This window comes from Tachysurus vachellii, chromosome 14 (assembly GCF_030014155.1).
Source record: "Tachysurus vachellii isolate PV-2020 chromosome 14, HZAU_Pvac_v1, whole genome shotgun sequence".
NCBI lineage: Eukaryota > Metazoa > Chordata > Actinopteri > Siluriformes > Bagridae > Tachysurus > Tachysurus vachellii.
The window spans coordinates 22,888,899-22,902,746 of NC_083473.1; the positions used below are offsets into that span (position 1 = coordinate 22,888,899).

The following is a 13,848-nucleotide window of genomic DNA, read 5'->3' on the forward strand; positions in this document are numbered from 1 at the left end:
AGGGACAAAGAGGGGAACGAGAAGGAGGTGGTATACGTGTGAGTATAAGGAGGGGTTTCCTTTTGATGGAGGGCCCCTTAATATATATGAAGACCAAACTAAGAATCATAATCTTTATCCCTTTCTATCTCCCTTCCTCCATTTCGGACCTGAAAAAAAAAAAAAAAAATCCTTAATCTATACAAATAAACAAACATTAATCTGCAGTATTTTCTTGTTAGTCTAAGTGCTTTAAAATCCCCAGATAAATGATCTGAAAGCCTTATGACATCAAAATAATATAAAATGCAGCATTACAGAAACGTCAGGAGCAGGTTTCCTGCGTCGGTTTGCAGCTAATCTTATAATATCATGTTGAATTTTTCAACTAGAACTCTTACAAATAAAGTCATGAATGGATCTTCATTGTCATTCACGTGCATCTTTAGCTTGGTCAGGTCTAGAGCCCTAAAGCCTGTCACTGGGCACATAGCAAGATTTACATCCTGGGTAAGTGATTTCCATCTAGAGGCTATTTATTTATTTTAGCCAATTCACCTTACAGCATTTTTTTTAAGGTTTAAAAGGAGGCAAAGACCTACATGGATGCAGGGAGAATATGTGAAACCCTACACAGACAGTAACCCAAGCTCAAGATTGAACATTGGAGATATGAATCAGCCACATAACCCCTGCACCTCCAGGGCACCCTGGGAGTATTCGTAAAATGCTATAAGAATGAATACAACAGAAAAACAGATAGACTAAATTCAGGAACAGAGAAACTTTTTGCTATTAAAATTCAGTCAAAAGCAAATAGAAACTAAGTGGGATGTTTTGGTTGTTAAATTATTAACCTAAGTTTCAATCTACTGTATTTTAAATATTTAATAAACCAATTTGGATACCACTATCGACCGCTGAAGACATACACTATAAGGCCAAAGGTATGTGGACATCTGACCATTCATTCATTCATCTTCTACCGCTTATCCGAACTACCTCGGGTCACGGGGAGCCTGTGCCTATCTCAGGCGTCATCGGGCATCAAGGCAGGATACACCCTGGACGGAGTGCCAACCCATCGCAGGGCACACACACACACTCTCATTCACTCACACAATCACACACTATGGACAATTTTCCAGAGATGCCAATCAACCTACCATGCATGTCCCTGGGGTGGTACCAGACAGAGTATATTTGTGTACCTTTAATGTATATCTATAACATCTGAAATATTTAATATGAATGTAGTGTACTGTTAAAATGAATTAAGCCATAATATTGAGCCGCAACGATCACTCTCGTAACTGTACTTAGTCAGGTACAAAACAATTCATCCTTGTTGGTACCACAACAGTGACAAGAAAGCGTCATTAGTACATTTACATTCATTTTACAGACACCTTTATCCAGAGTGACTTACAATTTTTATTTCAATTTACACAACAGAGAAATTGAGGGTTAAAGGCCTTGCTCAGGGGCCCAGCAGTGGCAGCTTGGTGGGCCTGAGATTCAAACTCATGACCTTCTGATCAGTAGTCGAACACCATAACAACTGAGCTACCACATCCCACGTGTTAACTTATAAGTTTAAGTTAGATCTAATTTTCCCATTCAGTATTTGTTTAGTAATTAATCATCCCGTAGCTTTTACTCTGTTTTCTGTAAAAAAAAATAAAATAAATAAAAAAAATAAAAAAAAAACTAACACTACTGCACACCAGAAATTAAAGTGTGTTCAAGCAGTGGTTCTAATCCCAATAGAAGGGATGGGCTGAAAACATGGTATAGCATCAGACTCGGTACCCAAAATATGTTATATCTAGATTAATGTGAGAAATGGAAATGTGTACACTATATAGATCAAGGTGCTGTTGTGTATGACACACGGGGTTCTGTTCTTATAACGCATTAATCCGGAAGCTTTAGCGCCACCTAAAGACTCGTGAAGTCTCCTCCAATCAGAGCGCGCATGAGACCCACGCGTGTGCTGCGTGATGCGTGATGCGCGCTGGAGTGCGGAGCTGCGCGGCTTCAGGTGCGGTTCGTGAAGGTTACCAGGACGCGCTGTCGGCTCTCACAGGTAAGGATGCTGTACACACGCAGTTTTATTGGCACGACACGGACACGGAGAACATTGTGCGCGCACCAGAGAAGCTGTACGGTGTATCGGGGTGTATAAGCGGGGATGTAGCCGGTGATGTACCGCAATGCAGAACGACTGCGAGCTTGTTTTTATCTATAGCTGTGTGTGTTTTCCTTCAGTGGGCTTGTGTCAAAAATCAGTCGTGTTTCTGTAGGCGCTCGTGGGTGGGTGTCATTTGCGCAGGTTATAACGCGGGTTATGAAGGCTGTATGTCGGCATCTCTATGAACGCGCTCGTGTGCTGATGATGAACAACCTCATGTGGAGGCTGTTTGCTCTTTAAACACACTGGCTTTGCTTTGGCATGCAATTAAACCTTAAGGACCACTGACCATTTAGCCTGTTGATTTTTTTTTTTATTTAGAATTGATGCAACACAAATAAATAAATAAATAATATACTGAATTGGTTATTAAATAAATAAATAATATACTGAATTGGTTACTAAATAAATAAGAATATAATGAATTGGTCACTAAATAAATAAACAAATAAATAAATAATATACTGAATTGGTTATTAAATAAATAAATAAATAATATACTGAATTGGTTACTAAATAAATAACTAAACAAATAATATACTGAATTGGCTACTAAATAAATAATATACTGAATTGGTCCTAAATAAATAAATAAATAATATACTGAATTGATTACTAAATAAATAAGAATATACTGAATTGAACAATATTCTTATTTATTTAGTAACCAATTCAGTATATTATTTATTTATTTAGTGACCAATTCAGAATATACTGAATTGGACAATAATAATTACAGCACACATTGCTCTGCTTTCCTTCGTGCATGCTTGAATAAAATGCTAACATTTTTTATTGGTGATTGGAGGCAATTAACCCTCCTAAATACCATGTTTAACCTGTGGCTTCATGGACATTACATTAGCTTACTTTGTTAGGGATGAAAAAAAAATCATTGTTATTATTATTACAATCGTCATCCTCTTCTCTATCCAAGATTTATTTTGTAATGAAATTCTGTGTTCAATTTTTGAGCTTAAACGTCCTTCAGGGAGCCTATTTTCACTTTAGTTAACAGGTTCTGATGTTACCCACAGTGCCATCTGATAACCAGGTGATAGCGCAGTGGGAATTCATATGTACATAAAGAAACAGATGTTGCACCGCTTTAGTCTTTTAGTCCGTCTGGCTCCTTCGTGTCCACATGTCTACACCTGGCCTCATGCATTAAAGACCTCCAGAAGTTCAACATTAATGCTAATGTTGCTGTCAGTGCCATCACACTTCTTGTAAATCAGTGGGTACTCGAGCAAGGATGGACTTTTCCTTGAAATAATGCTGTGAACGACTGCGAATGGTCGTAGCTGCTTCTCATTTATAATACTTTGTCCTTCGTACTGTGTGTATTTAATAAAAACGTTGTTTACCATCATAACAGACTGCTAGCATGCTATTAAATGACAAAGTTAATCTGATAAGCATCAGACTTCGGTCCGTTTAAGTACGTCCACAGTATAATATGTGGCTCGTTGCCTCGTAGAGTCCTCTGTCTTCTTCCGTAAAGGATTTACGACCGTCTTGTCGTTCATATATACTGTACATCAGGCTGTTTAAAGGCATCGTGATAAAATAGCGGTCGTGTTTATTAGTCATTCATTAATCAATCAATTAATCAAGCTGTGAGAAGCTTGTCTAGAAAATAGTCTATTTAAATTACTGTACTTTATACAAATACTATATAATATATACAAGTACAATATTCTAACACTTCATTAGCGTTTAGCAGGGTTCCCACGCGTCCTGGAAAACCTGGAAATCCTGGAAAATTAATGACCAATGTTCCAGTCCTGGAAAACACATGGAAAATGAGAGAAAACATAAACTGTCCTGGAAAAAATCTTGTTGTCCTGGAAAATTATTATTTTTAAATGTTCTTGATCATTTAAAGAACAGTTTCCAACTGGTCGAAACAATTAACGTTAGTAACAGAAAGCGCTCTGTTCAGGGACGCTGAGTTTTGACGGGTTTTTTGTTATGCTGTTTAATCTCGCTGTGACGGATGACGCTGTCTTGTGTTGGCGGTTTCAGGTGCTAGGAATGGTTTAAGTGCTCGAATGTTTTCAGCAAATGGTGACGGGTAAGCAGGTTATATTAACCTTGTTAATCTGAATATCATGTGCAAGGGGAATGCACAGCAAACTAAAGCATGCATGACGGCATTGGCCTGAGAAAGGAGAGTGTATTAATATGTGCGGTCTTTTTATTTTATAAATGTTGAAATTTCATTCACATGACAAATTATCTTTAAAAGTATAGTTAAGTAATAGCCATAAAGTGTACGTTGTTTTTAAGACTTGGAGAGAAGAACATATTACTTTAGGCCGTGAATCTGTGAGCCTTGTCTTTTTTTGCTAAATTTGAAATGTCCTGGAAAAGTGTGGAAACTTTAGTAATTTGTACACAGGAATTATTATGTTAGCTACGCTGTACATTTTGTAAATAAAACACTCCTCCGCTAATGATACCGGTAGCCTTTGTTTTCTTAAGAGAGTGTAGCTCTTTAGTAGTTGGCTAAGTTGGATCATGATCCATGCCCTGAGACGTGTCCATTGACATAGATAGAGAATAAAACACCTGATGTTAGTCTTGGAGGGAAAGACGTTTACGCTCTGCTTTTTCTCTGAAACTGAGAACAACTCATATGGGAGAAGAACTCCCAACATCATACCGTACCAGTTCTTTTCCCTTTCCTCTGTAAATATGACCCTTATGTCATTAGCATTTTCACATGTCCTTACTGCGCCGACTGCGTTTTCAGTTCTGGATGTAACCGCGTAGCCGAATGTGTCAGGCTTCTGTAATAAGTAAACTCCTTATTGTCCAGAAAAAAAACCCCTCCAGACTCCAATAGTCACCATGACCCTTTTATTCTAAAGTTCACTCCTCCGTCACTGAGACTGTGAAGACCATTTCATTGTGTACCAACAGCTGCATCTTTTGAGTTTCTTGCTTGTCACTATTGCCATTTTATTTTAAACGATTCTGGTCTGCGTGATAATGGCAGTCATCACATGCTTTAAATTTCCATCAGGGAGTTTCAATAGTACCGTCAGCTTTAAGACCGGTATATGACAGTATAATTTTTTATCACAGGACACTTTCGATAATTTTTTTTTATCACTCCAGCATGGAGAATGATGCATTATTACTACTACGTGCTCGAGTGCTCGTGTTTTCGTCTCAGAACCACTGACATTATCCGTCTTCTCATCACATCACAGAAAACTGAGTCGCACCCTGCATATCAGAAAAAGTTATTATACAGACTGAACAATTGAGGGTTAAGGGTTTTACTCAGGGACCCAGGAGTAGCCACTTGGTGGACTAGGGGTTTGAACTCGCAACCTTCCGATCAGTAGTCCAATGCCTTAAACACCGAGCTATCACGACCACGATTGTGATGTGGATGTGATTGGGATGTGGTAGCTCAGTGGTTAAGGTGTTCGACTACTGATTGGAAGGTCATTGGTTCAAATCCCAGGTCCACTAATTTGCCACTTGCACGGCCCCTGAGCCAGGCCCTTAACCCTCAATTGCTCAGGTGTATAAACTGAAATAAGACAATGTGAGTCACTCTGGATAAGAGTGTCTGCTAAATGCTGTAAATGTGATAGCCCTTAATACTTTATTTCTAAATTATTTTAGCAAGATTTGTTTTACTTTTGGGTTGCACGGTGGCTTAGTGGTTAGCACGTTTGCCTCACACCTCCAGGGTTGGGGGTTCGATTCCCGCCTCCGCCTTGTGTGTGTGGAGTTTGCATGTTCTCCCCGTGCCTTGGGGGTTTCCTCTGGGTACTCCGGTTTCCTCCCCTGGTCCAAAGACATGCATGGTAGGTTGATTGGCATCTCTGAAAAATTGTGTGAGTGAATGAGAGGGTGTGTGTGCCCTGCGATGGGTTGACACTCCGTCCAGGGTGTATCCTGCCTTGATGCCCGATGACGCCTGAGATAGGCACAGGCTCCCCGTGACCCGAGGTAGTTCGGATAAAAGTGGTAGAAAATGAATGAATGTTATTTATTATTCTACCCAATTAACCCAATTAATTCTACCCAATTAAATTAAATTAAACTAATAGAAAAATATTCAAAATGTTTACATTCAGTAAATATGAAATTTTGATGTCATTGAAACCCGGAGGAAACCCCCGAGGCACGGGGAGAACAACAGGGAGGCAAACTCCACACACACACAAGGTGGAGGCGGGAATCGAACCCCCAACCCTGGAGGTGTGAGGCAAATGTGCTAACCACTAAGCCACCGTGCCCCATGTTTCTCTGTTAATTAAATGCAATTACTATTTTTTATTTATTTATTTATTTATTTATTTGAATTTAATTTTTTAAAAATGGATTCTGTATGAAAAGGAGAAGCTGATCTCCAACAATTCTCAAAAACGATTTCTGAAGTTCCCAATAAGTTTCTGTCTGAACTCTGCACGAGAGGAATAGCCGCTCGAACGGATTTGTTTTAGTGCAGGAAAATGTTTGCGGTCCTCTTTGAGATCCTGTTTGAAAATGTCCAATTTCCTGAAAAAACTTGGACCAAAACTGCTACCAAATCACACACAGATCTGTTGTAGTTTGAAGTTGAGATCCTATAGGTGTAAAGTTATGTCACCAAGCAAGGCCATAACATCCATTTTCTTCTCATCCACCTGGCCTTGTGGTTCTTTAGTTGTGCCAAGGACATTTTTATTCCGTGTCTAATTGCCCAGACGAGTGCAAGCACCTTTACTCTGCTCAGCCGTCAGTGAAGCAGAAGGTCGACTGCATTTGCATCGACTTCTGCTAGGAATTCCTGAAGCGGGTGATGCTGAGGTGACGAGTATGTAAGTTTTGTGACACCTAAGTTGTCCTCGATGAAATCTTTCTTCTCTGCATGGTAAAATCTGACGTACATCACAAGCTGAGCATTGTCTTTAATATCAGTCAATACATCAAACCCAAGCTGTGCAAGGTCCAGTCTGAGTAACAGCATCAATGTGCTAATATTTCAGCTCTTCTTCTGGCTGAGAGAAGAGGACAAGCTGCTGAAAGAGGGGTTTGTTTAATGTAATAGCAAGCGGTAAATTTATTGTGTCATTCTTAAGGTTTTCAGGTTCAAAGATCAGAAGCTGGAAAATTGTAAGATTGCTGTACTACTGCTGGCTCTCAGCAAAAGTGCTCATTTATCTGTCAGCTGGACAACAACAGCTTGAGTGTCTGTCTGTTCCTTGTAAGCGCCTAAACACTAAATGTGTGAACCTGATGTCTTGATGGTATTCATTGATTAGTCAGATTCAGTATCTGGGATCAATACTCTAATGAAATGGTTCCGAATGTAATGCTCAGTCTTCATTGACATTCATGTTCGCTTTAAAGCCAGGCTAAGAGAGAATAAGTGGGGATTTGGTGACATGTTGCTTTAGCTTATGAGAAAGTGTGTGTGTGTGTGTGTGTGTGTGTATATTGTATAAATATATTCATAGGACATGCTCCCTCGGATATAAGTATTGGTGTCTTGGCAAAAACGTACACATTCAGTGCCAAACGCTGTCATGCATTTCAGTCTGATTCGGCTCGTCCCTCTGAGTGCCTGAGACTAATGTTATAAAGCCACTGTGTCTTTTCTCTTCTCTCCTCCCAACCCGAGCATAGTGCAGCTGTCCCTTTTACTACGACCATGCCATGTTCCACTTCACCTGACTCAGAAGGAAAGAAGACAAAAGCTCTCCCCTTCTTTCTTTCTTTCTTTCTTTCTTTCTTTCTTTCTTTCTTTCTTTCTTTCTTTCTTTAAATGGCCTAAGACAGCTTGCTCTTTATCATATATCCTCTATCTCTCTCTTTCTGTATTCCCTCTCAGGAATATGTCAGTCTTTGAGCTCTGTAGGTTATAATTTAACACCATTTGTTTCTTCCTGCTGAGAGGGAACTCTTCACGGATGCTTAACTCATAAATATCTCATTTAGCACATCTGCTGAAATGCTCATCTTCCTTTTAGAAAAAACCTACTCTTATAACTTACTCTGTAATGAATATGAGTTCAGTACGATACGATACAATATGATACGGTACAATAAGATACGATACGATTCGATAAGATACGATACGATAAGATACGGTACAATAAGATACGGTATGATACGATACGATAAGATACGGAACAATAAGATACGGTACGATATGCTACGATAAGATACGCAACAATAAGATACGATATGATAAAATACGGTACAATAAGATACGGTACGATACGATGCAGTATGATACGATAAGATACGGTACAATAAGATACGATAAGATACGGTACAATAAGATATACGATAAGATACGGAACAATAAGATACGATATGATAAAATACGGTACAATAAGATACGGTACGATACGATACAGTATGATACGATAAGATACGGTACGGTACAATAAGATACGGTACGGTACGATATGATACGATAAGATACGGTACAATACGATTTGATAAGATACGGTACAATAAGATACGATGCGATACGATAAGATACGGTACAATACGATTTGATAAGATACGGTACAATAAGATACGGTACAATACGATTTGATAAGATACGGTACAATAAGATACGGTACGATACGATAAGATAAGATACGGTACGATACGATAAGATATGGTACAATAAGATACAGTACAATAAGATACGGTACCAATACGATTTGATAAGATACGGTACAATAAGATATGATACGATAAGATACGGTACAATAAGATACGGTACGATACGATATGATACGATACGATAAGATACGGTAAGATACGGTACGGTACGGTACGATACGATACGATATGGTACGATACAATACGATGCGATACGATACGATACGATACTTTAACACATGTATGACACGTAGCTTTAGCGATTTCATGTTAAGGTTACCAACATTGTTAAACATTTTACAGCAGATAGGATTATTTACTGAACAAACTTTAGGTTAGATTCCATTAGCTAATTGTACCTTAATTTGTTCAGTTATTAACACCTTACAGTACACCACCCCATACTGATCACCATTCTTTTAGACTCCTGCGCCGGATACAGTAGGTTGTGACATTTTCTAGTTACGACGGCGAAAACCGTCTCTGTGATTGTTATTTGTGTGATGTTCCTCATGCGATTAAAGGACAGGTTCTCTTTAAACACATCGTTCCTCTTTTGTGCTTATCTGGGCACATCGACAATCTGATTACCGTAGTCCTGATAAGGTTAATGCAGTTAAGAATAGGACTCTGAGCTAATTTGTTTACTGAACTAAACTTTACTTATATCTAATATCAGGCTTTGCTCTGTAGCTTTTAAGACTAATATGAAGTGACTGTTCAGGTGTACAGACTATATTTGGTCTGTGGTTAGGATTCTTGCTCGAGTGCTCTTTTGCAGCCATCTGACAGCATTTTTGATCTGCTTGTTGAAGATGTCGAAAGGCTCATCCTCGCTGCAGGAAGCGATTTTCGTATTTTTAGCTCAAACGATCCACCGGAAGTCTAAAGGGAATCAGGTGACTGATTTAGAAGTCATTACAAAGGATTTGCGCCCCACTGAGCTCATTTCGCTCTGAAGATTTTTACTTTAATGTGTATTGTGTGACTATTAGTGTAAACGGATTAGCTGTGATCATCTGAGCTCGGAGGTATTTGGGTTTCTGTTTTATTTATACACCTAAACAGCGTTCTTTAGATGAAGCTAATCTTCTTCTCCTGTAGAGCATTTATAATGCATTGTCAGACAAATGATGGCCCAGTGTAGACTAAAGTCAATATATGGCCCAGCAATTGGAAGCTCCAGTGTTCTGCCTGTTCCTGTGTTTTAGTTGCCCAAGAGAGCTCTAAAATGTGGTAGCTATTAGCTATATTTGGAGCTAGTTAGCAAGCTAAGTGCGTCATTAGAGACCAAGAGAAACACTCTCTCACTCACTCATCTTCTACCGCTTATCCGAACTACCTCGGGTCACGGGGAGCCTGTGCCTATCTCAGGCGTCATCGGGCATCAAGGCAGGATACACCCTGGACGGAGTGCCAACCCATCGCAGGGCACAAACACACTCTCATTCACTCACACAATCACACACTACGGACAATTTTCCAGAGATGCCAATCAACCTACCATGCATGTGTTTGGACCGGGGGAGGAAACCAGAGTACCCGGAGGAAACCCCCGAGGCACAGGGAGAACATGCAAACTCCACACACACAAGGCGGAGGCGGGAATTGAACCCCCAACCCTGGAGGTGTGAGGCGAACGTGCTAACCACTAAGCCACCGTGTCCCCCTCCAAGAGAAACAAATGACTTTTAATGATCGTTAACATCTTCTGTCATCTTCCTGTAAAGATTCAAGTTTGTTCCCTTGACAAAAAGTGAGCAGGTCTTCAGTGTTGAGCTGCAGAGTGTAGTTATAAGATGGCTCCTGGTTCAGTAGTCCTTGTGCATGCTTAATAATAATCTATCTAGCGAATCATCTGTTCTGATGTGTATAATGCAGCAGCTAGTGGAGTTTGGAATAAATTACAGCATTGTCTCATTAAGGTTGAACAGAACTACATCCTAAAACTAAATTAGAACATAATAAATAAAAAAAACCCGGAACACGTTGAACCTTGAGGCAGATGGGCTACAAGAGCAGAAGACCATGTTGTGTTCCACTTTGGTTAGCCAAGAACAGAAAGCTGAGGCTGCAGGGAGCACAGACTCTCTAAAACTGGTCTGTAGCCTCTTCAGATGAATCTTGATTTCTGCTTAGGCTCACAGATGGAAATCAATCAACGCTGGAAGGCAAAACCTATTTAAGTATTGTTGCTGACCATGAACATCCCTTCAAGGCCACCATTTATCTTCTAATAGCTATTTTCAGCATGACAACGCAGCATGTCACAAAGCTAAAGTTGTCTAAAACTGGATTCATGAACATGTCAATGAGTCCAGTGTTCTTCAGTGTTCTTTCCAGTCACCGGATCTAAATCCAGTAGAACACCTGTGTTGTGGGAAGTCATGGCCTAATGGTTAGAGAGTTTGACTCCTAACCCTAAGGTTGCGGGTTCGAGTCTCGAGCCGGCCACGACTGAGGTGCCCTTGAGCAAAGCACGGAACCCCCCCAACTCCTCCCGCAGCACAAATGGCTCCGGGTGTGTGTTCACGGTGTGTGTGTGTGTGTGTGTGTGTTCACTGCTGTGTGTGTGCACTTTGGATGGGTTAAATGCAGAGAACGAATTCTGAGTATGGGTCACCGTACTTAGCCGTGTGTCACGTCACTCTCCTTATGAGGTAGAATCTCAAAGGAACGTTTCCAACATCTTACAGAATCCATGACATGAAGAACCGAGAGCAAAGGAAGGCCGTACCAAGTGTCAGTTCCTCAGTGAGTGTATATAAGAATTCATTATATGTCTATAACTACAAGTGCTTACTGTCTGACCATTTTAAGTTTATTGTTGTTCTTTCAGCTGCTTCCTGTTGCGGGTCGCTACAACGCATCATCTGGTCTGCATGTTAGATTTGGCCCAGGTTTTACGCCGGATTCCCTTCCTGACACAACCCTCCCATTTTGGGACCGGCTCTGAGAGTTAACTCTTCAGTCCCTGGATTTACTCCCTGACCGGCATTCGAACCCCGGACCGCGCCAACAACAGCACTAATAAACATCCTTCATGTAATGCAATAAGCAATGCGGCTTTTTTCTTTTGAGATTTTTCCACTGTTAGGATTAATTAACTAAAATGCGCTTTCACACAAAAATAGATTTATCAGTTCTTTTGGTTTCTGGCAATAAGCTACTGTACTGTATGTAAATAAATGTTACTAGTAATATAACAGGAGGGCATGGTGGCTTAGTGGCTTAGCATGTTTGCCTCACACTTCCAGGGTCGGGGTTTCGATTCCCGCCTCCACCTTGTGTGTGTGGAGTTTGCATGTTCTCCCCGTGCCTCTGGGGTTTCCTCCGGGTACTCTGGTTTCCTCCCCCGGTCCAAAGACATGCATGGTAGGTTGATTGGCATCTCTGGAAAATTGTCCGTAGTGTGTGATTGCGTGAGTGAATGAGAGTGTGTGTGTGTGTGTGCCCTGTGATGGGTTGGCACTCTGTCCAGGGTGTATCCTGCCTTGATGCCCTATGACGCCTGAGATAGGCACAGGCTCCCCGTGACCCGAGGTAGTTCGGATAAGCGGTAGAAGATGAGTGAGTGAGTGAAAGTGTTTGTCAAGCATTTTGATAAATGAAGCTAATATACTGAATTAAAAAATAAATGAAGGAATAAAATAAAATAAATTGCAGCCGTTCTCTCTGCTTAATATATCCATGAAACACGCTAATAAACTATGTCATAATAAATATATTTGGAATGGGATTAGTTTGATTGATTTCAAGTTTATTTATTCTGACTTTAACCTATAGATATACTTTTTTAAATGTAGTTTTTTAAGTTAAGTAATAATATAATCGTTTAATAGTTATATAGGTAAAGCTTTTTTTTTTTTCAAGTCTACCAAGAGAAAGGCGTCATAGATCTCTTAGAAAGACCTCATTATACATTTAGGTCCTGCTGGTCTCCACTTACTGGCCTTGCATTGCTAAAATTGTGGATCAATAGTTTTCTCTAACCCGTGACTCTGGTGCTGAATGGAAGTACATTTAAGCCTAGAAATCCCATTACTGGTGAAAGAGAGAGGAACGCAGCGCTAGCACAGCACTCAGGGATCCATCTCATGCACATAAACTCTGCCTTATTCAATTCCTCCTCATTTTCTGATGTTGTTTCCACAGCCGATGGATGTGTGTATTCACCTCCGTAATTCCCTAAGAGCCTTAAATATCCACATCTGTGCTGTAAGTGGGAAAATCCTGCACGGCGTTTTCTCCTCCTCTGTGATATTTGATTTGCACTGGGCATGTTCCTCTTCCCCTGACAGGAAAGCTTCATCACTCTTTCTCTCCTGAGTCGGTCTCCTGTTTACTCGTGTCATTTTTAATAACAGTCTCGATTCCTGAATCCTGACTGATATTAATGTATTATTATTAAAGGTGCTGAAGCTCCTGAAAATTTAGTCTGATGGTTTATTAATGATGCACGACATTATTAGAACAAACAAACACATGTATACAGAATGACCTGATTCTAACCCTGAGTTAGAAAGTGTATTTGACTGTAAATAGACAAAGAGACCCAAACGAGTTGGATATTTATTTATAATTCATTTATTTTTTAGCTCATTTAGCAAGTAAATAACTTGCCATGCCGTAATGACTAACCTGAATGACTGAAAAGTGGTAGCTATGATCTCTGGTTAGCTAGTTAGCTAGTTTGGTAGCTAATAGAATAAAATGATCTCTGGTTAGCTAGTTAGCTAGTTTGGTAGCTAATAGAATGAAATGATCTCTGGTTAGCTAGTTTGGTAGCTAATAGAATGAAATGATCTCTGCTTAGCTAGTTAGCTAGTTTGGTAGCTAATAGAATGAAATGATCTCTGGTTAGCTAGTTAGCTAGTTTGGTAGCTAATAGAATGAAATGATCTCTGGTTAGCTAGTTAGCTAGTTTGGTAGCTAATAGAATGAAATGATCTCTGGTTAGCTAGTTAGCTAGTTTGGTAGCTAATAGAATGAAATGATCTCTGGTTAGCTAGTTAGCTAGTTAGCTAGTTTTTCCATGTGTTCTTTGGTCTTCTCATTGAACA

The 13,848-nt window shown here is 39.9% G+C and overlaps 1 protein-coding gene across 1 annotated transcript in view; it reads left to right on the forward strand.

The window, feature by feature from the left end:
• Positions 1 to 1,963: 1,963 nt before the first annotated feature.
• The window catches only part of cntn1a (contactin 1a), an 80,475-nt gene continuing 68,590 nt past the window's right edge, over positions 1,964 to 13,848 (forward strand). Inside the window, exon 1 of the mRNA XM_060886709.1 lies at positions 1,964 to 2,068. The gene's annotated coding sequence lies outside the window, so the exon portion shown is untranslated. The remainder of the gene's footprint in view (positions 2,069 to 13,848) is intronic.